Here is a 26,074-nt window from a genome sequence, read left to right on the forward strand (position 1 = left end):
TGCCCCGTAGTATGAGAGATGTGCTCTGTTGTTGCAACTTATAGAATGTTTCACTATCCATTGAATGTGCGGAAACTATCCGTCATCCAAGCTGAAGAAATCTGCCCAATTATTCAGGATCAAGACATCTTTGTCTTGATTCACAATCAAGGATAACTTTGTATGCATATTTTAACCAATACCAAAGATACGTTATAACAGATGGTTAAAATATTTACAGAATTATCAATTCATTACTTTACTTAAATCCTTGTCAACACTGAGTGGCCGGGAGATGGATGTGCACGTCCTAGCATGCTTAATGTTCTCATAGATATCTAACTCTTAAGCTGCCCTTCACTTCTCCGTGATAATCCATGATATTCCAGTTGGGATTTTGTGGCACATAAAGAAGGATCTCTCATACTCACCTTCGATGATAGATGGGTGCTTAGTCATGTGCTTCAGATCGGGCTCAAATTTAGCACACAAATTCACAAACTGCAGCAGAATGAATTGAACTTTTATTGAAAAATAAAACAGACAACCGTCTGCGTGTGCATGGCGGAAGCATAGGACTGCCGATTGTCAGATAACAATCAGGTTGCGAAAACTATCCTGAGTCTGTGACGCAACAGACTACACCATGCGAGTAAAGTTCATCGTGTCTGACAGTGTTTGAAGCGAAAAACAAGTCGATCCGATGATAGCGAGCTCAATCGCCGCGGAACCGTTTGCACCGCGCACACAAACAAACAGAGTTCCATCGTAAGTACACAAAAACACTTTACATCCCATTATAATCTGCTTCCTTCCTACTTCCTACTTCCTAACTTAGGCACATAAACAAATGTCGCGTTTAGACACACCTACGTCTAGTTTGAGTTTATGCAAATTGACATCAAGTATCTCTTTTTCGCCTTCTATTGCTAATATCCTTATAAAGTGGAATAATAGAAAATAGTCTCTAAGAATACTGAGATCAAGTAATTAGTGCCCGCCATCCTTCAAGTCAGTTACAGTGCGATGGCGTGGATTTTCTCTCTAAAATATTCTTTCTTTTGTGGCCCTTAATTTTTTTCATGTCTTGCGCCCATTCCGTTGAATAATATAGGTTTGATGGCGGTTTAATGCTCTGATGACGCTCCCGTGAGGCGTATAAGAAAATCTATCCAAAGTATGATGATATTGCAAGATGCCCTACTGTTCACAATAATCCGATGTTCTACCAACAAGGACAGAAGCAGACTGCTATTAAAATTAACAGATACATAGGCTACGCTGACGAGTCTTTGTAATGATTGTTTAAATTTTGAAGCAGTATTTTCGTGCCACGCACTTTAGGAGACTCTGGACACTGATGGCTGCTATTGTGTTGTTATGTGCATATGCCCCCGGTACACGTGCCTGAAAATAAAAGAACATACTGTTATTGTTTGTGCACAACGTATTTATACAACATTTAGGCACATGAAAAAAAATTGATTGAAACGCACGAATATTATCGTAATCGTTTATTTTTTTTCCTGATAAACTGCTTGTTCTTGTCTACCATCGACTTAGGAGCAACAAATATCGACGGATCCAGATGGGACTTTCTGTACATATAAGCGGCACATTAGTGTATTTGATGTAGTAACTTCCACTCTCTCAATTCTCTCAATTAAGACACTAATTATGAAAGCTTTAGACACCACATGCCAAGCTTCGTAACGGAATGGCCAAGCTGCCTATGGAATTTATACATCACTCCAGGAAGCATAACCTCATCGACAAAGTAGTAGTGAATGTAAGAAGTTACTCAATGTATAATGCCTATGACGGCCAGCGCTTTACTGACTCTTTGACATGAGTTTGTTCCCCAGTAATGGTGGTTGATAAAATAGTTTTTCGCAATTATGGAGATGGGGAGCCAGCCAGAAGAACCACGTCTCTAAAAGAGCCAGCTTCACGGATTTTCCGTCGCATGTCTGGAAGGACGGCTATTAAGTGCAAATCAGGAAAGAGAACACGCGCCATACTTCCGCTGGTACCCCTTCTTTTACCTTCATCTGAGCTTTTCAGGTGTCTCGTCCTGTGCAAGTTAAGCGCGATCGTATCAGATGAATCAGAAAATTGTGCTGATAATTGTGCGGTTTATGTCACTAATATTTACGTACTACGAAGACCAATAAACTTGGTTTCGTTATAAAGTCATGTCATACTACCTAAAGGCCGACCATCTGGATAAAAAGAAATTGCTCTCTAGCAACCATGGTTAAATAAGGAATAACAGAACAGAAATATTGGCGTAAAATTAGAAAAAAATCAAATATTGACGCCCTACAAAAAACGGTCATCTTTGGAATTGCCACGGGATAATGCTCTAGCAGGTCTAGGTTACCTAAAGCGTTCTTTACGCTCAGCCCCTAAAGAAACAAAATTGCACAACGATAAAGTCCTAGTGCGGCCCATCTTTGATAACGGGTGTGCTATTTGGAATCCACACCTGAAATCAGACATAAAAAAACTTGAATCCCTCCAAAAACAGCTATCCAATTTCTTTATGCCGGCGTTACGACAAGGAATTCTCCTCCTCTTGTAACCTTCCCTCCTTAAACTCTCTTCGCTGGTAGAGCGGCGTAATGTATAAAGCCTTAAACTGTTTTACACTACTGTTAACTCTGAACGTTGCTCATCGTTGGAATACATTAAGTTTGCTAAAGCGTCTAACACACGGAATTTTCACCGTCTATATAGAACACCCGTGTACGCTCACTCTGGCACTTTCAGATATATTTTTTTTCCCTGACCCGTTCATTTGTGGAACCAACTTCCCCGTAACATACGAAAATTGACATTTGATCATTTTGTTCAGGCAGTCACTGGTTGATGCCCGTGATTCCTAAAACCATGTGTTATTCACTATGGTTATATACATATATGTATGCACTGAGGCTATTTTTGTTTAACATACTCCTTATACTAATGCTGTGCTTCGTACCTTTGATTTGTGTACCCTCAGTTGTTGTGCGTGTGGCACCCTTTATTTTGTGCCCAACTCCTGCGATAACCCTCTTATGATTGCAGTATGTATAAATAAATAAAAAGTAAATCGATAAATATGCAGCATAGGAAATAAGAACTACATCGCTGTGCAAACGAAGAAAGCTGCACGAAAAGATGTACCAAAAATACGCACCAGCATGCGAAACCCCCTTGGCTGTTGATGGTAAGGCTCTGCTGATAGTTCTATTTTTAGTATTTTAACAAATTTTTCCATAAGACCATAACCTTAGCGTCACTCCTTACGCCTTTATTGTAGACCCTTTTGCAAGAAATGTCCACCCCCAACACAATAAACGTCGAAGGTTAGCGAGGGCTAGAACTTTCTTAAAGAACATATCCGGAACGGAGGCCTTTGTTTAAGCGGCGCGACACGCCAGTGCCAACAAGTTCTCCGTAGCCACAGTCAATGACAGGGAACAACTCCTCTCGGCAGCCTCGCTGAAAACCTCCTCGGTTGATGTGGCGGAACAGGCTGCTATAGCTCTCGCATTACTGGTCTCAAAACACACTACGGTGTACACGGACTCCTGAGCAGCCGTTAGAGCGTTCGCATAGGGATTAATAGCCAAAGAAACAGCCAGGATTCTAAACGGCAAACACCCCTCTGACATTGTTCACCACATAGTCTGGTTCCCGGCTCACATGGAACTAGACGTATTACCGGGTCCCACGACCGTGCGCGAGGTTTCGTATGCCGCGACGGGATGGTGTCTCGGGTGAGTTCGAGAGAGCTCGTCCACAGCGATCCACTAATTACTTTTCATGAAATCACCTCTCATTATAGAGGGAATAGGCAGAGTTTTCCTTTCCCCGATCATAAGCTCAACACGCTACAAGCTAGCACGCTCCGCATGCTCCAGACGGGATCCTAACCCTCTTGGGGCTTTCTGCACATGGTCCACCCGGACATTGATCCGCTCTGCCCAGATTGTGGCACTGAATTTAGCTCATTAAATCGCATGCTCTGGCAGTGCCCTGTGTTACAGTATTTTAACCGAGAAGAAGACAGGACGAAGGCCATCACAGACCCGAAACAAGACATCCAGCTCCTGGCTGTCCAGAGGGCCCACGAACGAGCGGAGAGGCATGGTCTCTCTGTTCCGACATGGGACTAGCCAACGGCTGGGTAGGGACCTGCAGGCCGCCCCTTAGCTCCTCAGGACCCCAATAAAGTCGTTTGTGGCTGCTGCTGCTCGAAGGCTTTCACATAATCATGACTTCACTTCCTAGCAAGTTGATTCCCTGGGCTCAAACCTCTTCAACGTGCCAGAGAACCGCACACATTGTGCCGAGTGGTGAAAGCAGATTCTACAATAAAAAGGCTATCTGCGTGTTGGATGGGGGGCGCACGCGGAGTGGTATTTCCTGAGGCCACAGTGCCCTAATAAGAGAGTGTGCAGCGCTTCAATGCAGGCCACCGAATTCCTTTCATTCTGAGTCATTAGTCATCTCCACAAATAAAAAGAAAAGCGGCCACTAAGCGGCAAAGCTGCTTTTACTGGGCTATAGGTAGTTGCCCTACCACCGTATACGCAGGACCTCCAGGTAGTTCCAACGCATTATTTCAAACCCGGGTTCATTTGGCCTTTAGAAATGCCAGTGTGAAGAATAGGTTGAGGGCAAGTGACAAAGTTGAATGGACCGCAGTTTCCCGCTGGCTGCACTGACGTATTCATCGGATACCGAGGGATGGTGCAAAAGAAAGGAAATCTGCATGCAAGGTTGAAGAAGTCGACTAGTGCGGACGCTTTCACATCGGCTCCAGCTTTCATCAATGTTGTCGAGTGGTTATCCCTGCAAAACCGGGCGAGTTATGCCTTAATCGACGTGGCACGTCAAGAGGACTCTGCCGATACCGGATATTCGTCGGTTGGAGGACTTTTGGCCGTTCTGCGAGGCTTTGAAACGCGGCCAGGTTAGGCTTACGCCTACTACCGCGCATGTGCGACTTTGAATCCAGAATGAATGTGGTGGAAGAGGAAGAAATTACTCAAGAAGAGGCATGCGACACGGGATGGAAGGTGGCGTAGCGGCGCCGGCCTGGCAGGCGCCTGGAAAAATATTCTTCGTCTCAAGACGGTGGAAATACAAGTGGCAGACGGAGGGACGGCGACCGCACCGCTGCACCACGCGACGTGATACGACGAGTCCCCGCTGCTTTGAGGCTGCCTTGACTGCCGAGGAAAACTTTTCGCATCATTGTCAGACCGCGCGACGGCCTGAATGTAAACAAGGTTAGTAAAATACGCTTTGAGCAAGCCTTGGCCATGGCTGCATCCTTGGCTCCGGCCGCAACGGAAGAGGACACGATGTGTCCCAATGGAGTCCAGAACATTTTTGTGGTGTGTACTCCTCACGAGAAAAATCCGGACGCGTACGCCCGATTGCAGCAAATCAGGCTCCATGAAGGCACGTTTGGGGTGGCGGCGTACCTGGCCCCACCCGAGAATACGTGTAGAGGAGTCATAAAAGGAGTCGACGTGGAAGTTAGTGAGGCTCAACTAAGAGCGAGAATTGTAAATCATCAGAATCCGGGCGCTTTGGAGGCCAGGCGGATCAAGAACACTACAGCGACGCTGGTGCTTTTCTAGGGAATGAGGGTGCCCAACTACGTGGTATGCGGCGCCAGCATATTTCACTGCACGCTCTACCGACGCCACACGGAAGTCTGCTACGGGTGCGGAGGACTGGGACACCGGGCTGACGTGTGTCCCCACCCGGGAAGGAAGTGGTGTCGCACCTGCGGCAAACGGTCGCCGGCGGAAGATCACCAGTGCGATCCGAAATGTACGTTGTGCCGTAGCCCGCACCCCAAAGCGACCAAAGAGTGTAGGGACAAATTTCAAGTTCCATATATCGTCAGAAGAAGACGGCGGCAGCGGCGTCGACGCGCCGAGCAGCTGCAGCTGGAAACCGACGTCATCACGGCGGGCGGCAGGAGTCACTCGCGTACGCTCGCAGGAGCGCAGCACCGAGAGAAGCCGCTCTCGCTTCATGCCAGCTGCGCGGAAGTGCGGCATGATCAGGCAGCGCTCTAAATGAAGAGGGCACTCGGTGTCCAGCGTGAGGATCTAGGAGGAGCCTACCTGGGCGGATCGGGTGAAAGGGAAGACAAAGAAGGAGCTACAGAGACCCACGGAGGGAACGCGGTCGGCTTCGCCAGAGCGTGGTAGTAGGTCGCACGTGGACGCATTACTTAAGGAAGTTAAGGAGCTAAGACAGGAGGTACGCCGACTCAAAGCCGCCAAGGAAAACCCAAAGTCCAATGAAACAGAGGCGAGCGACAAGACGCCACAGGTAGTCTAACATGTACCCCGTGTAGGACTGACTAAAGCAAAGCGTAAGGCCCCCTTCCTCACTACGAGAGCGATTCAGAAACGTCTGAGGGAGAGGTCCAGCACAGAAAGATGTTGGAGGAACTACTTAGGATAAGTAGAGGAAACCATGACAGCGTAAAGCTTTTGGTCCCAAGGGTGACGGTACTAGAAAACAAAAGGTGGCGATTAAGGCAAAAGCCAAGGTCAGAGCGCAAAGCAAGGCAGTGGATCACTCGAGGTTCCGGGTGTGGATCAAGGCATGTTAATGTGGCAGCATGGCGGGCGATCACAAAGAGCTGGTAATTTGGCAGTGGAACTGCACTTGTTTTTAAAGGTGCAAGGCTCCGCTACGGTAATATTTGGCGATAGAAAAACCGCAGATTTTCTTATTACAGCAGACACTATGTGACGACCCTACCCTCTCTGGCTTCAACACTGTGTCGGGCAGGAACGAGGGAGGCAGAGGACTAGCCACGATTGTCAAAAAAATCTAGCCTTTATTCAACATGCAATTCAATCTGGACGAGGTACGATGGAGGCCCTTTTCGTGGAGGTTATACCGCACGGGCGTCTTAAGCAGAGCGTTTCATTGCTTAATGTCTATAGCCCGCCGGCGGACCACAGACAGACGTTTAACTCCATGCTTAGGAAGGCGACGTCGACAGCCAAACACTCTCTCCTGATAGTTGCCGGTGACTTCAACGCCCTTCATAATGCATGGGGCTACGTCAAACGGACTGTAAAAGGAGAGAACCTGGCGAGAATCCTGGACGATCTCGTGTTTGCGGTAATCACGGATCCAGGGTTTCCCCCTAGGCTGGGCACGTCAGTTGCGCGAGACACAACGCCTGATTTGGCATGCGTAAGGAACATAGGTAACGTAACGTGGGCCAATAAGCAGGAGAACCCGGGCAGTGACCATTGCATGGTGGCTGTAACTTTAAGGGTGGACGCTCAACCGGCCTGGGTATATCGAGTCGCGGACTGGCAGGAGTTCAGGAAACTTAGGAAGGGGCGAACGAGAACATTTCCCTTGTTTGGCGAGGCTATCGATTTGCTAAGGGAGGACGTAGAGAGGGCTACTAAGACAGTACAAACGGAAGCGGAGGTTCTAAGAATGGATCCGCACCAAGCGCACCTGTTGGAGACCAAATCGTCAAATATTGTGAGGTAGAAGACACAAAGGTTAAATCGCAGGCTAAGGAAAAAGTTGTGGAGCTTAAATGAGAGATCGAGAGATATCGCGCGGAGCTCAATAGGCTACAATGGGACGAGGTCTGCGCGGCAGTAGACGGGCCCATGCGCTCAGGAGGGAAGTGGAACCTCCTCAAGCACCTGCTGGGCGGCGCGCAGACTAAGCAGGATCAAAGGCAGACACTTAGTAAAATCATACACTGGCACAAACAGGAGGGATGTACTGAACAGTCACTTTTGAATGCGATCGCGGATAGATACCTCCCCGTAGGGCGGGCGCAGCAAGAGGATTATCCGCCGATAGAGTGCGCGACGGTAGAAGAGCTGGACGCGCCTTTAACAGAATTGTAGATCAGGGTGGTGCTCTACAATTGAAACAGCAAACCAGCAACGGTTCCGGATAAATTTTCTAACAGGCCATTACTAAACCTGTACGATAAGGCAGTGGACTACTAAGGAAGTCAACAGGGTATAAGAGACATGACAGGTGATTGACGAATGGAGGTCGGCTATAGTGACACTCATCCCTAAACCAGAAAAACCACGTCATTTGCATAACATGAGGACAATATCACTAACCTCGTGCATAGACAAGGTAGCGGAGCATGCGATCTTGAACAAGCCTTCCGGGTACATAGAGCGCAGAAACCACTTCCCACATAATATGATTGGTTTTCGGCCCTGCCTATCGACGCAGTTGGTTATGCTTATGCTAAGGAAGCAAATATGTGATAGCGGCACCCGGGACGTGATAGGGATTCTCGGCCTGGATCTCACTAAGGCGTTCGAGAAAGTGTTACAACGATAGATTCTGCAAGCCACGGCCGGCACAGGCCTGGGAGTAAAATTTCAGGCCTTTGTCGCGTCGTTTCTCATGAATAGAACTGCTACTATTCAGGTGGGGCCGATTCGGTCGAGCGTGTACGGATTGGGGGCTCGGGGTACACCTCAGGATCCGTCACCTCGCCACTGCTCTTCAATATAGTCATGAAGGCTCTATCAGACCGGCTGGGTGGCCTCGAGGGCATAGGTCACGCACTTTACGCAGATGACATCACGATCTGGGTGCCTAGGGGGCTCCCTAGCGGAAATGGAGCAAGCTCCACAAATGGCCTTGGAAGAGGCGAAGGCTTACCTCGTGGACACGGGTCTCAAGCTGTCTACGAGTAAATCGGAGCTTTTACTTTACAGACCCGCAGGGCAAGGGGTTAGGGGCCTGACACCCCTCAACCCGTGGTATTATACGCGAATAATGGGCAGAAAATTCCTAGAGTCGACTCAGTTAAGATCCTAGGCCTGCTCATAGACGCGAGGGGCTGTAATTCCAGAAAAATTACCCATGTTACAGCCAAGACCAAGAATATGTTGCGTTTAATCGCTGGGGTGTCCAACCGAAAGAAGGGGTTAGGTGAAGACAACCTCCTTCGGATGTACAACGCCTTTCTCATGAGCCATATTAACTATGTGGCGTTAGCTCTAGTATGGACAAAAACGGAAAAGACCAAATTAAATACCTTCGTGCGCAAGAACATCAAGAAAGTGCTAGGCTTGCCTATTTCCACGAACTCCGACAGGCTAGATTAACTCGGGATATACAATAGCATAGACTAGATCATAGAGGCACAGGTCACTGCCCAGGTGGTTAGGCTATTGTCGACCAAAGCTGGCAGGTGAAATCTCGACGAGGTTGGCATGGTCCCTAGGATAATGGAGGACCGGCGCATAACATTGACGCGAGAAACGAGGACGACCTACCTGGTGAGGTCCTTCCCGCGAAACGTACATCCACAGCATAACGAGGGTAGGCGTAAAGCCCAGGCACGAGCCATCTTGAAGCAAGCTAGAGATGATAGAGACTCCGCGGTCTTTGTCGATGCGGCGCAGTACGGGAACAGGAGAGTTCGCGTTGTCGATTGTAGACGGACGGAGGGTGCTTCGCTCCTCAGCCTCAATCAGAGCGGCCACCGCCAGTATAGCAGAACACATTGCGGTTGCGCTGGCCTAGTGTGACCCCGAGTGGTCCTACATCTACACCGACTCGAGAGACGCAATCAGAGCTTTAGAAACGGGTAACCTAGCTCGAGAAGCGGCCTCTATTCTAGTGAACAGGGCTTGTCCTGGTTCTCATTATATCACGTGGCTCCCCACACACACGGGGACAAATGTTCTCGAGGGCTTCCCAAACCTCAACCAGCTGGCCTACGACCGTGCGCGAGAACTCACGTGGCGCGACGGTCTGGAGGCTCCGGAGGGGCCTACAGACCGACGATCCAGACCTCACATTTAATGAAATTTCTAAACATTACCGACTTGGTGGGAGAGCTTATCATCTGCCTCAACCGAAGCTCAGTAGAGATCAGTTCGCTACATTAAGAATGTTGCAGACTGGATCTTTCCCGTCGCGGGAATTCCTCAATAGGATGTACTGGAATGTCAACCCTAGTTGCCCAGACTGCAGTGAAACCTTTTGCTTTATGGCTCACATGCTCTGGCGATGTCCCGCGTTGCCTAACAACTTTCTCTCGAGCGAAGCCGAATGGGAGGAGGCCATCAGAAGCACGGTACTCCAAAAGCAAGCCCAGGCTATCCAGAGGGCCCAGGAAAGGGCTGAGCGTCACGGTGTTCTGTCCTCTACGAGGGCGCGGCCAGTGGCTACAAAGTCCTCCTGTTAAGAGGACCTGATGGTAGCTCCTCAGGATTAAATAAGGTTCGTTGTCTGTCTGTCTGTCTGTCTGGCTGTCCATGCAAGGTTGGTTGTCTGTATATATAGTCAAATGATTTTGAGACACGCCGTAGTGGGTGAATCGGGATTTATTTTCACCATCTGGGGTTCTTCAACATGTACCTAAGTCTAAGTTCACGGTTGTTTTTACATTTAGCACCCATTGAGATGCCACCGCTGTCGCTGGGACTCACTCCGGCGAACTCGTGCTTTGCAGCACAGCACCAAAGCCACGGCGGGTAGTGGACTTTAGGTTCCGATTACTTAAGTTCATATTACTGCAATTTGTACCGTTTGCAAATTGCAATACATTTGTGTTAGTTTTCGCAATTTCTGTGCATTGCTGAGTTGCACGCTCATTCAATTGGAAACATACCACAGCAAATGAGCCTGGACATATTCTAGGACATTATTTGGCGTCTAGAATTGAAGGCTTAGTTCATAAAAATCTAAATGAGACAAAAGGACTCCCTTGTGGCACTGTTAGTTTGCACTTGAGATTATTTAGCGCCCTGGAATCCACCTTTCTAAGCCTACTTGGTACAGCGGCGCTCGGCTCGGCCTGTGTTATTGAAACTTAACTAAATGTCTAAAACGAAGTTGGACGTATGCACAAACAATTCTTTGTCGCCTTAAAAATACGTCTCAATGGCGAGCCCATAAGCAGAATGCTCTTCCGCTTTCGCATTTCGCGAACCTTCGCACTGCTTTTGGATACAGCGCTGAAAATACTTACAGAAGTGCTTATTGTACACACGTAACTTCACATAATATGATGAGCAAGCTAGGAACCTGCACATACAGGTGAAAAAAGTGCGCGCCGTAGAGCATTTCGATGGCAATCACTACAAGCGCCGCGTAGGGCTCGTCATTCTAATGAAAGAGGCGCTTAGAAGGGGCACTTGGCGTTTCATAACTTTTACTCCAAGATTGTAAATACTAGTGTACGTTAAGTGCACAGGAATCATACTTCGTAGCATTGAGCTCAACAAAGGTAGCGCGGTAACAGGAGGAGGAGGAACAAATTTTATCTTAGTACAGCAGATTTGAGACCTAGGCCCCTCTACCTAGAAGATGGCCTTGAGTGCTTGGGCCCTGACGGCACCTTCGGCCTGCTGGATTGCCTTAAGTTGGTCTTCTGGTGCACGGCTGAGCAACGCCGTCTCCCACTGCTCTCTGGTCTTGTGTATTTTATCCTGTGTGGGTATCCAAACACACGCCCAAACTGTATATTGTAGGTCCGACCTTTGTTGCCAGAATCTACATGTATCGGTGTAATGGTCCGGGTAGCCGCGGTGGTAGGCCACCGGGTTCGGATATGTATTTGTTTGTAAGAGGCGCCATGCCGTAGCTTGCCATCTACATACCGAGGACTGTGCCGGGGGGAAATGGGCCGTTCTCAATTTATTGTGTTTGGTAATATTGTTAAAGCTGATCATCCGGTCTCTCTCCGTTCGCAATATTTGCCTGCAACCTGCTCGGCCGGTCAGTTCTCTCGCCAGGTTGCGCGCTATTTGGTTCGCGGGAAGGGAGGATTGTGCGAGTGCCCATATAATGCGAACCTCTAGATTTTCACGAAAGTTGGTTAACATTCTCAGCGCTTCTGTCGAGATTCTTCCTTTGGCCCTGTTCTTTACGGCTGTTTTGGAGGTGCTGACCACGATGTTAGCCTCCGTGGAGGCCATTGCCAGTGTTAAGGCAGCCTCCTCCACCACTTCCGCCTGTCCTGTATTTATAGTGCCACTAACTCTGGAGTCACTCTCTAGACTCGTTGCAACTGTCGACCTACGCTGTCTGTTTGCGTGTTTGCGTGCTCTCGCTCTTGCGATTCTTCTATCTTGGTGAAACTCAGAGTGCATGTTTCTGGGGAATGGGGGTATTGAGAGATGTTCCCTTATTTTCCTTACCCGCCGTGGTTGCTCAGTGGCTATGGTGTTGGGCTGCTGAGCACGAGGTCGCGGGATCGAATCCCGGCCACGGCGGCCGCATTTCGATGGGGGCTAAATGCGAAAACACCCGTGTGCTTAGATTTAGGTGCACGTTAAAGAACCCCAGGTGGTCAAAATTTCCGGAGTCCTCCACTACGGCGTGCCTCATAATCAGAAAGTGGTTTTGGCACGTAAAACCCCAAATATTATTATTATCCCTTATTTTCCTTACGATGTCTCTCCGTAGTCCATGCTGTGCTTCGTAGGTTATTTCGATGTCATCGAAGATGGGTCTCCTCGTCAAACTCTCTGTGTGTCTTCCATACTGCGCTACTCTCTGGGCCTCAATAAGTTCGTCAAGTGTGTTGTGCAGGCCGAGCGCCAGGGAGTAGGGAGTTCTCGTTTTACGTGTTTGCCAGAGGTCCCAAGGCTTGTTTACACGGCTCTCTAACAATGCATTCTAACTTGGCTTTCTCCATAGCGTAGATAGAGCTTGAGCGGAAGGACTACCTATATTATACGACTGATAAAGAATATTTCTATTATTGGGATGTAACTGTGTTCTTTCATGCCATAGCTCTTGTTGGATATCTGCTTCAATAGTCTGTTTGTTGAACACTATTGTCCCGTAGTCTAATGGTTTCTATATTATGGCCGTTTTCGGATATGCGAAGTCCACGTATTCTCAGGCTCTCCAGTATCGGTATTCTGGTGCCTTCTACTGCGACCACAATTCCCAGCCTTTCCTTGTTGTTTTTTCGACACCTGCATGTGGGTCCATAGAGCAGAAGTTCTGGTTTTTGCGAGGAACATTTGAATCTCTTGTCTCTGATGTAGTCTTCGACCGTGTTTACTGCTGTTTCGAGGATCTCTTCCGCATGCCCATCGCTTCCAGCTGCCACCCAGAGGGTGATGTCGTCCGCGTATAGACTGTGTCCGAGTACTATCTTTTCGAGTCTCGCAGGAAGACCGATCATTGCCATGTTGAATAGAAACGGAGATAGGACTGAACCATGCGGGATACTCCTATTATTTAGTTTGTGCGCCTCCGATTTGGTTTCTCTAACTGATATCTTTGCCGCACAATCCGTCAAGAAGTATTTTATGTACGCGTATGTTTTACATCCTACATCCAGCTCTTGGAGAAATTGTGCGTGATTTCGGGCCTTGTGCATGACAGTGTCAAATGCCTTAAATCGAGACCTAGTATTGTCTTGGTGTCTAGAGTTTTCTCACCCGCATCTGTCACCTGATGCTTTAGTTTGAGCATTATATCCTGCGTCAATAACTTGGGTCGAAATCCAACCATGGCATGTGGGTAAAGCCCTCCATCATGCATGTATCTCGTTAGGCGTGTGAGAATCGCATGTTCCATCAGTTTACCGACTCTGGATGTTCGCGAGGGCATTAAATTTGCTTGTTGTGTTTTCTTTCCAGGCTTTGGTATCAAAATGATTTGGGCTGATTTTGATTGATTTAGAATGCCACCTTGCTCCCAACACTTATTTATGTAGTCCACGAGAGCTGGAATGGATGCATCGTGAAGGTTCCTGAGTGTTTTGTTGCTTATCCCATACGTCCTGGTGCTGATTTTGGGTTGAGCCTGGTAAGTTCATATCTGACTTCTGATGCTATTAAGAGATATTTTATGCTATTTTAGAGATGAAGGCTATTCTAAACGTATTGTACACTGAATACCCACAAAGCATGCCACTTATATGGGGGCGAAATGCGAAAACACCCATGTACTTAGATTTTGGTGCTCATTGAAGAACCCCAGGTGGTCAAAATTTCCGGGGTCCCCCATTGCGGCAAGCCTCATAATCAGGAAGTGGTTTTGGCAAATAAAACACCATAAATTTTAAACATGCCACACCATCCTCTCGTGCGTGGAGTTTGCTTGCCTTCTATACGCAAGAGCACATATACAGTGATAGTATCGTGATGCAACCTCAGCGCAATCGCTGGAGCAAAATGCCAGTGCACTGCTGGGTAACTATCACATACACAGACAAAAGAGAGAGGTTACCTCTCGAAATGTATTTGTCGTTTGTTTGCCAGTGCCTTTTCAAGTGCTATCGTGCCTCTTGTCCAAACCGCGAGTGCTTTGCACTGCGTTGGCCTGATTGTTCTTGGCCTTGTTGGCCAGAACGATGCCTTTTCTTCATAATTGTTTCACACACAAAGCACTGGCAACAGAAAAAATCTTGTTACAATTTTTACCTCAGTAATGATAACCGTATACTTTCTGTCTAATGTGCTTGACGTTTCAACCTGCACGCTCATGTGTGGTTTTGTCTTTATTAAAGGGGGCAAGCAAATGATATATTCCGGGAGGTTAACCAGGACTGAGCCTGGTTGGCTACCCCGCACTGGGAAAAGGGAAAAAGGGAGTGAAAGATTAAAAGAAGAAGATAAAGTCCACTGGAGATATCGATAGTTCACTCAGTCCAGATCACAGGCGGTGACTCAATCCGGTAGCTTTCAAATATCGCACCAGCACGTTTGTGGCCTTTTGTAGCTGCAATATGCGTAGCCATGATGCCAAGATGTTGATCAAGGTGACCGGTTTTCGATCTAATGGATTTAGAGCTGTGCAGAGGTCATGTCATTCATTTTCAAACGATGGGCAGTAGTAGCTCAGTAGTTGTTCTACAGTCTCATCGAAACTGCAGGAATTACACTCGGAGCTATCAGCCATTTCAATTAAACACGTATATGCATTGGTAAATGCGACGCCCAAGCGCAAGTGGCACATCAATGTTTCCTTATTTCGCGGAAGCCCAGGTAACAGCCGCAGTTGTATAGATGGGTAGTGGTAATGTAGTCGATGTTGGGGGAATTCAAGTGTGCCACCTCTGCGATGTCATACGGCGCGCTAGCTTGCCTAAGTGTTGGGCTGCGTCAGTCCACCATAAAGGTACAAAAACAAGGGTTGCTCCTTGGTGTGCTCCCCTAGCAGCTTCGTAACCGAGGTTGTTGCCGGAGATACCGCAACGGCCCGGCAGCTACTGAAACACTACGTCGTGGCCTTTCGCGATGATATGAGGGTGCGTTTGTCGTATTTTCGACGAGAGTTGTTGACAAGACACGCGACAAAGAGCTGACAAAATATTTTGTAAAGCCGCGTTCGACTCTCAGAATATTGGTCTTCGTTAAAACATCTCACAGTGCTCCTCCACCGGCATTACCTGCATCTATATTATATCAACATCCGATCAGTGCTAGGAATGACCGTTACCACAGCTTTAAGTGACTTTCCAACAACTGCAGAGCACAAGAAAGCGATAAAAAAGGGAAGATAGTCACTCTAACGTCCGCAATCGAAAGTATACTACGTGGTCAGTCGTGCTGCAGGGTGAGGAAACATTTCACCACATAGCCGCACTGTTGTTCCATGTGGCAGCCATTGAATATCGTCTAGATTCCTTTAGAGATGGACCTAGATTGCGCATACTAGATTGTGCCACTTTCCTTGCAAGCATATAGGTAGTGCTCAGCAATATAAAGGCTTCTTGACACATGCGTACGCTAGATTCTTTGCGCCTGAATTGGACCGCCTACAGGTAACTTACCAGTTGAATTAAACAACCAATTTTTTCCTCCTCCTCCTACCAGTGCAAAGTAGTTGTTTTTATCATCTGGGAATCTGAGGTAAAAGTCGAAATGCTGACCTTTTCAAGCTTGCTTGTAAAGAATTCCTTGCAAGTGGATAGTGCCTCCTCAAAGAAAAAGTTTCTGGTTTACTTCCTAATTCACAGTTAAAATCCAAAACCGAAAATTTTTTTCGCGCGATCAGCTCAGTAACTATAGTCCTCTAATAGAAATTCCGTAATGTCATAATTTCCGTTTTTCCCGCAGAACCCTTTCGACAGGTACACTGCTACGAATATATCTCATGAATAGTGTTTTGTTTTTCTTTAAGGGCAGGAAGACACCAAGATTCATGTCTTTGTAGGACATTGGCTTTAGGGAGCACTTAAATTACAAACTAATTGGGCAAAAACGAAGAAACACCTGTTTGATCCCTCAAAAGTGGGCCTAAAGGTCGGCCCTCTGATTACGAGAAGCTGTTCAGGCAGCTGTGTAATTCTGAGCCAACAATGATGTTGCTCCGATATGCTGAGCAGAACCCATCAGAGGCAGTGGATGAGGAGGATGTACTCCGTGTTCGTTTGGAAGACCTTCCCGAGCTCTGTGCGCTGTAGGAAATTAATAAACGGATGGGTTCAATGCCACCACTGTCACTTCATGAAAGATTTAGAGTGTTCGAGCAAACAGGGAGCCAGGCTGTCAAACAAGAGCGTTTTGCATGCCGGAGTGGCCGTATCACAGGTTCCTAAATCCTCCTGTATCCACGACGGGCGTTCCGCAGCATTCCGGATTTTGGAGGGATAACCAAAGAGCCTGTTTAGTTTCACTGACACATACGAGAAGTAGGACGAGCAGCCATATACAATGCAGTGATGAGGCATGCATAATGTTCCTGGTCGCGCTAAAGGCCAAGGTGAAAGTGGCGGCCTGTTTTCCACCTGTGGACAGCAGATAAAGTCGTCAATGACAAGTACAGGCGCGAATGCGCATTGCACTCATATGTAGAAGGCTTATTGGCGCCCAATGCAGGTATCAGGCCCAGCCGTCCATGATTTTACTGCAATGCTAACAAAACGGCCGAATTGCGATAGTTTCTGGACTTGCAATATGAACTTCTGAATACCAAATATGAAGCTTTCTGGGGAATGATTCTGGGAAGTAAGGTATTTCTAAACAACTAACCCTGTGCGCTTTACCTACCTTTATTTTATGACATATTGAACGCCAATAGACATGGCATGTTTCAAAAGCGATGCCGTCGGCCGCGTTGGCACTGGTTGCCAGTGTTACCGTTTTAGCAATTTTGTCGGCAGATTTATTCACTTCCTTGTTGGTTTAGCGACAAAATTTTCTGTTTCGCAACAGGATAGATATTATTGATATGAAAAGAAAAGTTCAGTTGGTGACATTTTAGTTCCTTCGAAGTCAGGAAACCTTGTTTGAAGAGGGTTTTCTAGGACGAATACTTATAATTCCAAAACTACAAGTAAGCACTCAAAATTGCATTGCAGTGTGTGGGCTCTGTGACCATGGTGAAGCAACGGTTGTGATCATGTCGGCGGTGTTCACATAGTACTTGTGCCACATAGCATGGTGATCTTAAAGATTTCGCATTGTTCTCACAAAATCTGTTTTTGCTTTAATTTTCTTACAAAAATGGCTTGAATAAATTTCATAGCGCCAGGTTCGGCAATACTAATTTAACTGTAAGATATTCGATCGTTTGCTACTGTAGCAGTAAATTGTTTTAGCAAAACTAATTGCTGTAAGGTGTACGATGACAATTAGAATGCAGGCGATGCATAATCTGATAAATCGGTTATAGAAAAACGTAGATATCGGAGCGGTATGGCTCGGTTACGCAAATATGAACATAACGATTCCGTTCCTAACAGCTTTGGGACAAATGAATACTATTTGAACCTTTCGCTTGGATCACGGGACTGAGGCGTAGTATTTTTATAACCGAGGTAAGTGTAGAGCGTGCGCTTGGCTTCATTTATACCAGACACGTTCTCCACAGCAGCCGTGAAGCTATACACATCACACAGTTCCTATCATAAAATTATCCAGATACGACCATGAACTTGACAAAAAGTTTTGTTCTGCTTTCACGAACACGGAGAACTGCAAAATGCCACGCTATCCGTGGTATTTGTCAACGAGGCTTTTGTATCTTTACCAGCTGAACGTAAACACAATATTTCATCTTGACTCATTTGATGTTACAATTATATATATTGGCAGGTTACAAAGCCCCGTGCAGCATGAACCATTTCTCGCCTGCAGGGACACTATACTCAAACGGAAAACCTTTCGTTAGGTGATTTACGCCTATACTATAGTGTTCCGTATTGCCTACGGTATCTAAAATTTACTCGACAGTCAGAGCAATGAGAAATGACGCGACTATGAGGCAACTATAAACAAAAATCTTGCGACATTTCTGTCTCAGTTTAACGACAAGAGCCTAAAAATATTACTATAGAGCTCATTACCGTCGACGTCAGCTACAGCACGTGTATTCTCGAACATGTTTGCGGAGAACCCTATCTATGCAATACTTGTTACTTTAGGTGGACGAAGCAGCGTCAAGGTAGGTGTGAGTATACTCTATTGGCACGGCCGAGAATGCTTTTAAACGCAAGAAGAAGAATGACATCTAAAACAATACCGTACCACGCACTACCAAGATTTAAGTTTCTGATAGTGTTCAGCCTAACGATAAGACTAAAGCAGTCTCCAGAAGTAGTGCAAAAAACTGCTTCGAGCGACAAACAAAACCGAAGGGCTAAGGTCAGTTGGGCCTCTTCGCGAACTAAAGCTGAAAGAGACATCACTAGTGGTCAGCGGAGCTAACTGTACGGAGACGAGTAGCCCTTATTATTTATTTATTTATTTCATACATACTGCTAGCCTCCATTTCGAGGCTGTTGCAGGACATGGGAAAATACATTGCATCAAAATAAGAATGACAAACTTATACACTTGTTAGTATTGTAGCTTACAAGACGTATTTGAGTGATACAATAAAAGGGTGTGACCTTAAAGGTTAAAGGCCCGTAAAGGTTAATGAGCAGAAGTACAGAAGCATAATATAAATAACAAAAAGTACATCCATACCAATTAGAGACAAAATGCGGTGTCTGCAGGCGATACAGGTAAATGAAGATGCGTACTCATAGACATATTTTTTCAGCATAGGAAGGAAATCGTCACGTGAGGAAATTGTAATATGACTAGGCAATGAATTCCAGTCTCTGATTGTCTGGGGAAAGAAAGAATACCTGAATGTGTCTGTGTGGAACCTGTATTCAGTAAAATGTTTAAGATGTTTAGTTATAGTGTTTCGCTGTTTAGTGAAAGATACATATGCACCACTGTTTAGTTTGTAGTTCCCGTTAAGGAGGTGGAACAGAAACTTGAGGCGTATGAATTTCCCACGCTTGTAAATAGTCGGGAGGCAAGCTTTATCAAGGGGTTCTGTCGGAGAATCATTGCGGTTGTACTTATTATAAATGAATCTGATAGCTCTTCTCTGTATAGCTTCTAGGCGTTTTATGCACTGTTTGGTATGGGGGAACCAGCGGGTAATACCATATTCTAGTATAGGACGAACGAATGAGGTGTAAGCTAGCATCTTAGTGTCTGGTGAGGCAGATTTTAAAGGAAGTTCAAGTGAACAAAGTGTTGTAAATGTCTTAGAAGATATGTGTGACACATGTTTGTCCCATTTCATATCAGATGATAGGACAATGCCCAAATATTTATAATCATCGACTAGTTTTGGTTTTTGCTGTTCGATCGTGTGGGTGAATTCTAGTGGGTCTAAATTAATCTTCATTTACCATGCCTGACACCAATTTACTACTTGCGCAAGCTCGTGATTTAGTGTTACTTGATAATTACGGTTCCGAATCTCCCTATATACTATGCAATCGTCGGCAAACATGCGCATCGTTGATTTCATGTTTAAATGATATTGCGCGACATAAAAATGACACGGACGTGAAAGAAGACGACACACCAAGCGCAAACTTTCAACTAAGTTTATTGTGCCACTGCGTCATTTTATACATGGCAGGCAACGTAGATCGCGCATGCGCTCACAAGGAAATGAAGTGCGAAGTCATGTAACATGGCTACGTGTCATGTGACGCCGCGTCCAAGTAACGTAATTCTTTTTCTGTGAGAGCCAGAGACGGGAAGACGGGAAGCCAGAGACAGAAAAAGAATTACGTTACTTGGACGCGGCGTCACATGACACGTAACCATGTTACATGACTTCGCACTTCATCTCCTTGTAAGCGCATGCGCGATCTACGTTGCCTGCCATGTATAAAATGACGCAGTGGCACATTAAACTTAGTTGAAAAATTGCGCTTGGTGTGTCGTCTTCTTTCACGTCCGTGTCGTTTTTATGTCGCGCAATATCATTTAAGCAATGGATTACCAACTTGCCCGGAATGCTGCTCTCATTGATTTCATGTTATCTGCCATGTCATTGATGCATACCAAAAAAAGAATTGGTGCTAAGACTGTTCCTCGTGGTGCTCCGGATGACACCTACACCCAATCAGATTGCTGAATTTCGATTTCTACGTACTGTTGTCGACCTGTAAGATAAGCTTTTATCCGGTTTATTATGCCGCCAGATCTGAGAATGGGTTGTAGTTTGCCCAGGAGTTTAGGATGGGATACCCGGTCGAAGGCCTTCGATAGATCTAAAAATAATATGTCAGTCTACCCGCGGTTATCAATTGTAAGAGTCAGATCATGCACAGTTTGTGTCAGTTGCGTAACAGTAGACAGTCCTTTTCTAAAACCAAGTTGGTTGTTGCTTAGCAAGTTATTATCTTCCGCAAAGGTTACGATGTGTTTTAGTATGATGTGTTCGAGAATTTTGCAAGATCTGCAAGTTAGCGAGTTCGGTCTATAACTTGATGGGCTTGTTGCGTCACCTGATTTGAGAATCGGGACAATCTTTGCTATTTTCCACTCTTTGGGGACGTCAGACGATTCTAGAGATTTTTTAAAGATAAGTAAGAGGTATTTAGAGACCCATTCTGCGTATCTCTTGAGAAAAGTATTTGGAATCCCCTCTTGGCCGCAAGATTCTTTAATGTCGATGTTAAGCAGTAGTGAAAGTATGCCTGATTCCGTTATCTCTATATCACCAAGTATGACGCCGGTTCCCCTCGGCTGATGGTTTAAATCTGGTGAAGCTCCGCTGTCTTGTGTAAAAATGGATTTTAAAAAGTTATTGAACTTATTTGCTCTTTGGGAAGCATCCTTAGGCGGCAAATTGCTTTGCTTATGCATGTTCGCGTTAAAATATCTCCAAAATTCTTGAGGAGCCGTCTTGATGAAGTTGCTAAGTGTAACGTTCATGTACGTATGTTTTGCTTGTTTTATCACTGCTCTCAAACCATGTGCCAATTTGCTAATTTTCTCAGAGTAGCAGGGATTTGATGTCTTATTCTTAAGTTTCCTCAGCCTTGACATTTTACGTTTCATATATATTATATTCCTTGTGATCAAAGGGTTTCTTTTGTGCGCTTTCTTTTTTTTTCATGGGTACAAAGTTTGACAAACATCGTTGTAGATAGGTCTTAAATTTCGCTCATAATTCATCTACTGTCAAAGAATTATCATGAAAAAGACAAGAAAAATTTGGGTAGTGATAATCAGAAAGGTCATGAATGCTGACATCATCTGCGTTTTTGCTATCATATATTCGTGTGATCAATTTTTATGAGCATGCTGACGACGGCAGTGATAGACACCATTTGGTTGCCTTGTGGTCCGAAATTCCGTCAATTATTTCCCATGATATGTTCTCCACCGGAATGTTTTCACTCACAACAGTTAGATCTAGAATTGAGCTGCTCGACAAAGTGACATCTGTAGGTAGCTGAATGATTTACTTTAAACCACTATTGAAGGCCATATCAAGTATCGCCTCAGCGCTGTCCTTATCGACAACACCAGCATTGTACGAATCCCATTTCATACCTGGTAGATTGTAATCTCCCGTAAGGACAACCTTTTTGTCCCCTTGAAGGTGACGCTGCATGTAGTCAGACAATATATGTAATGGCTCCGGGCCAGAATTCGGTGCTCTGTACAGTGTACCAACGTAAAGGGAATATACGCCGGTAGTGATACTACAAAACAGTGCTTCTGCACCATTAATGTTAGGTAGGGGTGTGGTCTGAATGGCGTCTTTCACTTAAATCACAACGCCACCACCACGTGTACATCTATCCTGACGAAGAACTATATAACCTGGGGGGAATATATTGTTGGTCAAGATATATCATGACAGCCAAGTTTCCCTAATGGTTATAATATCAGGTTCATGTTCAAGAGGCAAGGCCTCAAGTTCTACCGTCTTATTAACTATATTCCTGGCGTTGATATTAGGAACAGTTAGTTTCTTCTTAACTTAGCAGGTTACCGTTGGGCAATTCGAGGAGACACTTTCTTTACTGGCTTTTTCTCGCCTACTTCTTCCTCCCATGCAAAGAGTTCATCATTTACTTTGATCTTATCGTAAACGAGTCTGACCTTTTCATGCTTTTCTCTAGTAAGTTTGTAACTATCCCAAAGTTTTTTTCTTTAGGCATTTGACGATTATCTTAAGTTGTGAATTGTAGTTTCGACTTCGATATATTCGTAATAGTAAAATGCTGCAAAACGAACAGAATTCCTTAATGACTTAGTGACCCGCCGTGGTTGCTCAGTGGCTATGGTGTTGGGCTGCTGAGCACGAGGTCGCGGGATCGAATCCCGGCCACGGCGGCCGCATTTCGATGGGGGCGAAATGCGAAAACATCCGTGTGCTTAGATTTAGGTGCACGTTAAAGAACCCCAGGTGGTCAAAATTTCCGGAGTCCTCCACTACGGCGTGCCTCATAATCAGAAAGTGGTTTTGGCACGTAAAACCCCAAATATTAAAAAAAAAATTAATGACTTAGTGGATAGGTAGCAAAGTAAATGCATCGTGTCTGTCTTTGCGACAGGCACGTGTTACCATGGTATCCCGCCGAAGGAAATCGAATTGGATAAGTTTTTTTTTTTGCCATGGACGCACGAATCGACGCTATGGAAGCACATGCGGCCGTTGTTACAGCAGTAATGAGCACGCCGGTTCGCGTGGCCAGCACCGAAACAGGCACGCCTCATCACGACGCAAATAGAATACGCGCCGATGCGAGGAAAACTTGTATAGAGCAGGTAATAGGGATTTTGTCACAGGTGGAAAAATCAACGAGAAACGTCGCACGTACTTCTATAAAAACACTGCCGGTTCCCTTTAATTTACCTGTATAGAATGTTGGAGTAAGACGTCCGACATACCTTTAGCCAAGGAAAAAAATGTAAGGTACGTTTTTACCTTGGCCGGACCCACAAGGGCAATGCGTCCGATATATCCCATTCACTTGAGTGGTTGAGCAGTGTCCGCCACGTCGCGCTCTAGGAAGACATGTCGCTGCAGAGCCAGATTTTCTGCAGCATGCCCATTGCATGCATGGCGCTCTCTGACTGCAGCGACGACCGAGATCTCCGCCCTGCAGTCGAGAGAAAATGGGCAACAACATTTTCTTGAATAGTGCTATCTTTAGGTACCCGTTTCTTCTTGTTTCCTTTCAAATATGACTGAAATTGCAGCCGATGAAGCCCAGTTATATTACTGGTGAACATTTCTGGTCATTCACCGAGCGCAGCCTAACTTGAAAAAAAAAACGATACTTATCTGCTGTAGTACGTTCTCAATGCATCCCTTTGTTTTTCCCGAAGCTCTGCTATTTGTTTCTCTTATTCCAGCGTTGGAGAAGCCGAGGTTAGCTAAGCGCTCACTAGCTGCCACAACTAGTTTGAGTACTGCACTCCAATCTAAAGCCTCTGAAGCACTCACTGAACGACCATAAAATAATGAACAACAATACACAGAAATCTGTCTCGTACGATACTTTCTAGCTCCCTTTCTCGAGCTTGAGTTTAATGCGGGACCGACCGTCCCTATAGGGTTTCCCTTACGCATTGTCAATGCATGCTATCTGTGCTCAGCCGTAGAGAAAACCAATGTGCGAGTATTCTGAATTTTTTTTTACATTAAGCAACGTCGGGAGGCGTATTCGTTATTGTCAATGTGTAACCACGCTATGTATTCATGGAAATCTCTCGCGCAAGCATATATTGGATATGCCCAGCAATCGTCTTCTTATTCCGCTGAGTGCTATCCCTTCTGCCAGGCACTGTAAGGATTACCATTTAGGAAGCTCTCTAATGCAAACATTTGCTGAATACACGCCCAATTTTATGGGTCAACGCTTTGTAGGCGACAAAATTTGGAGCTATTCATTGGCTGTTGAAGGGGAAGGAAACGGACCCTGCGTTGCATAGATTAGTAACTACAGCGTTGCACTGCTGAGGTCAAAGTCGCACCTGCGGTCGCGGCCACGGCGAACGCATTTCAATGGTGGTAAAATGCAAAAAAAATGCTCGTGTATTCCCTTTTATGTCCAAATAGAAAAATCAAATATGGTCAAAATTATTTTAGATACCCATCTACAGAACTCCGCTTCATAATCAGATCGCGCTTTTCTCACGCAAAACCCCACGTTTTTTTTTTTTTTTAGAAGAAAGCTGACCAAATACAATGAGCAGGTATAGTGTTGCAAAATAACGTTGTCGCACGTACACTTACCTAATAAATAACTAAACATAAACCGATCTACCGCGCATGTTCTGATATTCCAACCCTAATGAATGATCTTCACAAGACGGAAAATATGTTTGGCATATTACCACGTATACTCCATTCCATACATAGTAGCAAACGCTCTGGAGACTAGAGAGACTTCTTGCGGTGACTCCGTTAGCACTTGGATATAGTTCGATGTTTTTTTACCACAACTGTGCCCAAGTAGTTTCTATATAAGCTCAGTATTGAATGAAGCAAGTTTTAATCCTTGGAAATGAACATACTGTGGTATACGGCTGCTACTGCAATGTTTCAGATCATTTTTATTTACTTTTTTTTCTTTTCGGCTTTTTTATTTGCAACCCGTGGCGAGGAGCCTCACGTGCGTGTTCGCGCTAGTGAACGCTGTTCGCACGCAGCGAAGCACAGGCGCAACGCGCGGAGTGATAATTTTTCTCGCCCGAACTTCTTGCGTAGCTTCCACAGGGTTGACTGCTATGTATGGAACGGAGTATAGTAGTGACTGTGAAAAACACAGCCGCAATACTACGAATGACGAAACTAACTTTTCATTGGGGCAACTTGTGCCCGCAAAAGGATGTTACACTCAAAGTACACTGATAGCGTCGTAGACGGTGGGCGATCGTCGAAATCTGATCAGCTGGTCTAGCCCGTCGCCTTTTATACATCAAAAGGTTTAAGTGCAATCGCGCGTATACACGTGGTTTCTACGAATAGCTGCACAATTCGCGATGCACATGCAATCGATCATACAAGGCTCGGCGAGGACATACATAACAGGCAGAATGAACGATAGCATTCGGGTAAGTTCTAAACCCCTGCATGCCCGTCTCGCGCTAGCTGAGCGATGACGTTTAACATTTTAGCAGGTGAAAAAGCACTTGCAGGAGAAAGATAAAAAGCCACACTCATCAATTCCCCCTCTAAAGCAGCATCGTCCCGATGCTGCAAACAAACACGAAAGCGCTAAGAGAACCACGAACAATGAGGCAGAAAAAGGCTTTGTCATCACTTCATGGTGGTTTCAAAAATTATTAAAAGTTTGCCTTGTAATAAAAAGCCGTGCACTACTTTAGACAGGCAACATGTGCACAAATACAAAATGAACAGACAACTCATCTATGCATGTCTAGATAAAATACAGGATTTTATCAATAGTGCTCCATAAAGGATGCATATAGGCGAGACACTTAAAGGAAACATAAAAGCGGTGACCAAAGTTCAACATGTAGGAAACAAACAGACGTTTCCTCGTGTAATCTCTGTGAAACAGAGTAACAATAAAGGATAAAACCATTTTAGTTAGGGTTGCAATGGTAACAGTGCTGCTAATATTGCTTATCTATAATGCGGGTAAGTGTGCTTACTTGCCTGCTTTTTCGAAAATTGACCTGTATTATGGCAAATAATGCTTCCTACAAGCAGCACAGCGCAAATGACGCCACAGTAGCGATACTTCGACATCGTTGCTGGTTTATGGAATGGCGCGAAGCCTATTGTTTAAAGCAATCCAGCTTCTAGGTAGCCTCGTCGCTCTTGCGTTGACATAACACCTGCGCTA

The 26,074-nt window shown here is 45.6% G+C and overlaps 1 long non-coding RNA gene across 2 annotated transcripts; it reads right to left on the reverse strand.

The window, feature by feature from the left end:
* Positions 1-481: 481 nt before the first annotated feature.
* On the reverse strand, positions 482-26,049 carry LOC142587632 (uncharacterized). 2 transcript variants are annotated; one of them, XR_012829595.1, is made up of 3 exons: positions 25,885-26,049; positions 23,182-23,356; positions 482-1,386 (listed from the first exon to the last, which is right to left on the reverse strand). It is a non-coding gene; the product is annotated as an uncharacterized LOC142587632 (long non-coding RNA). The 2 variants fall into 2 exon arrangements; XR_012829594.1 differs by having other exon boundaries at positions 25,881-26,049.
* Positions 26,050-26,074: the final 25 nt, after the last annotated feature.

Source organism: Dermacentor variabilis, chromosome 7 (assembly GCF_050947875.1).
Source record: "Dermacentor variabilis isolate Ectoservices chromosome 7, ASM5094787v1, whole genome shotgun sequence".
NCBI lineage: Eukaryota > Metazoa > Arthropoda > Arachnida > Ixodida > Ixodidae > Dermacentor > Dermacentor variabilis.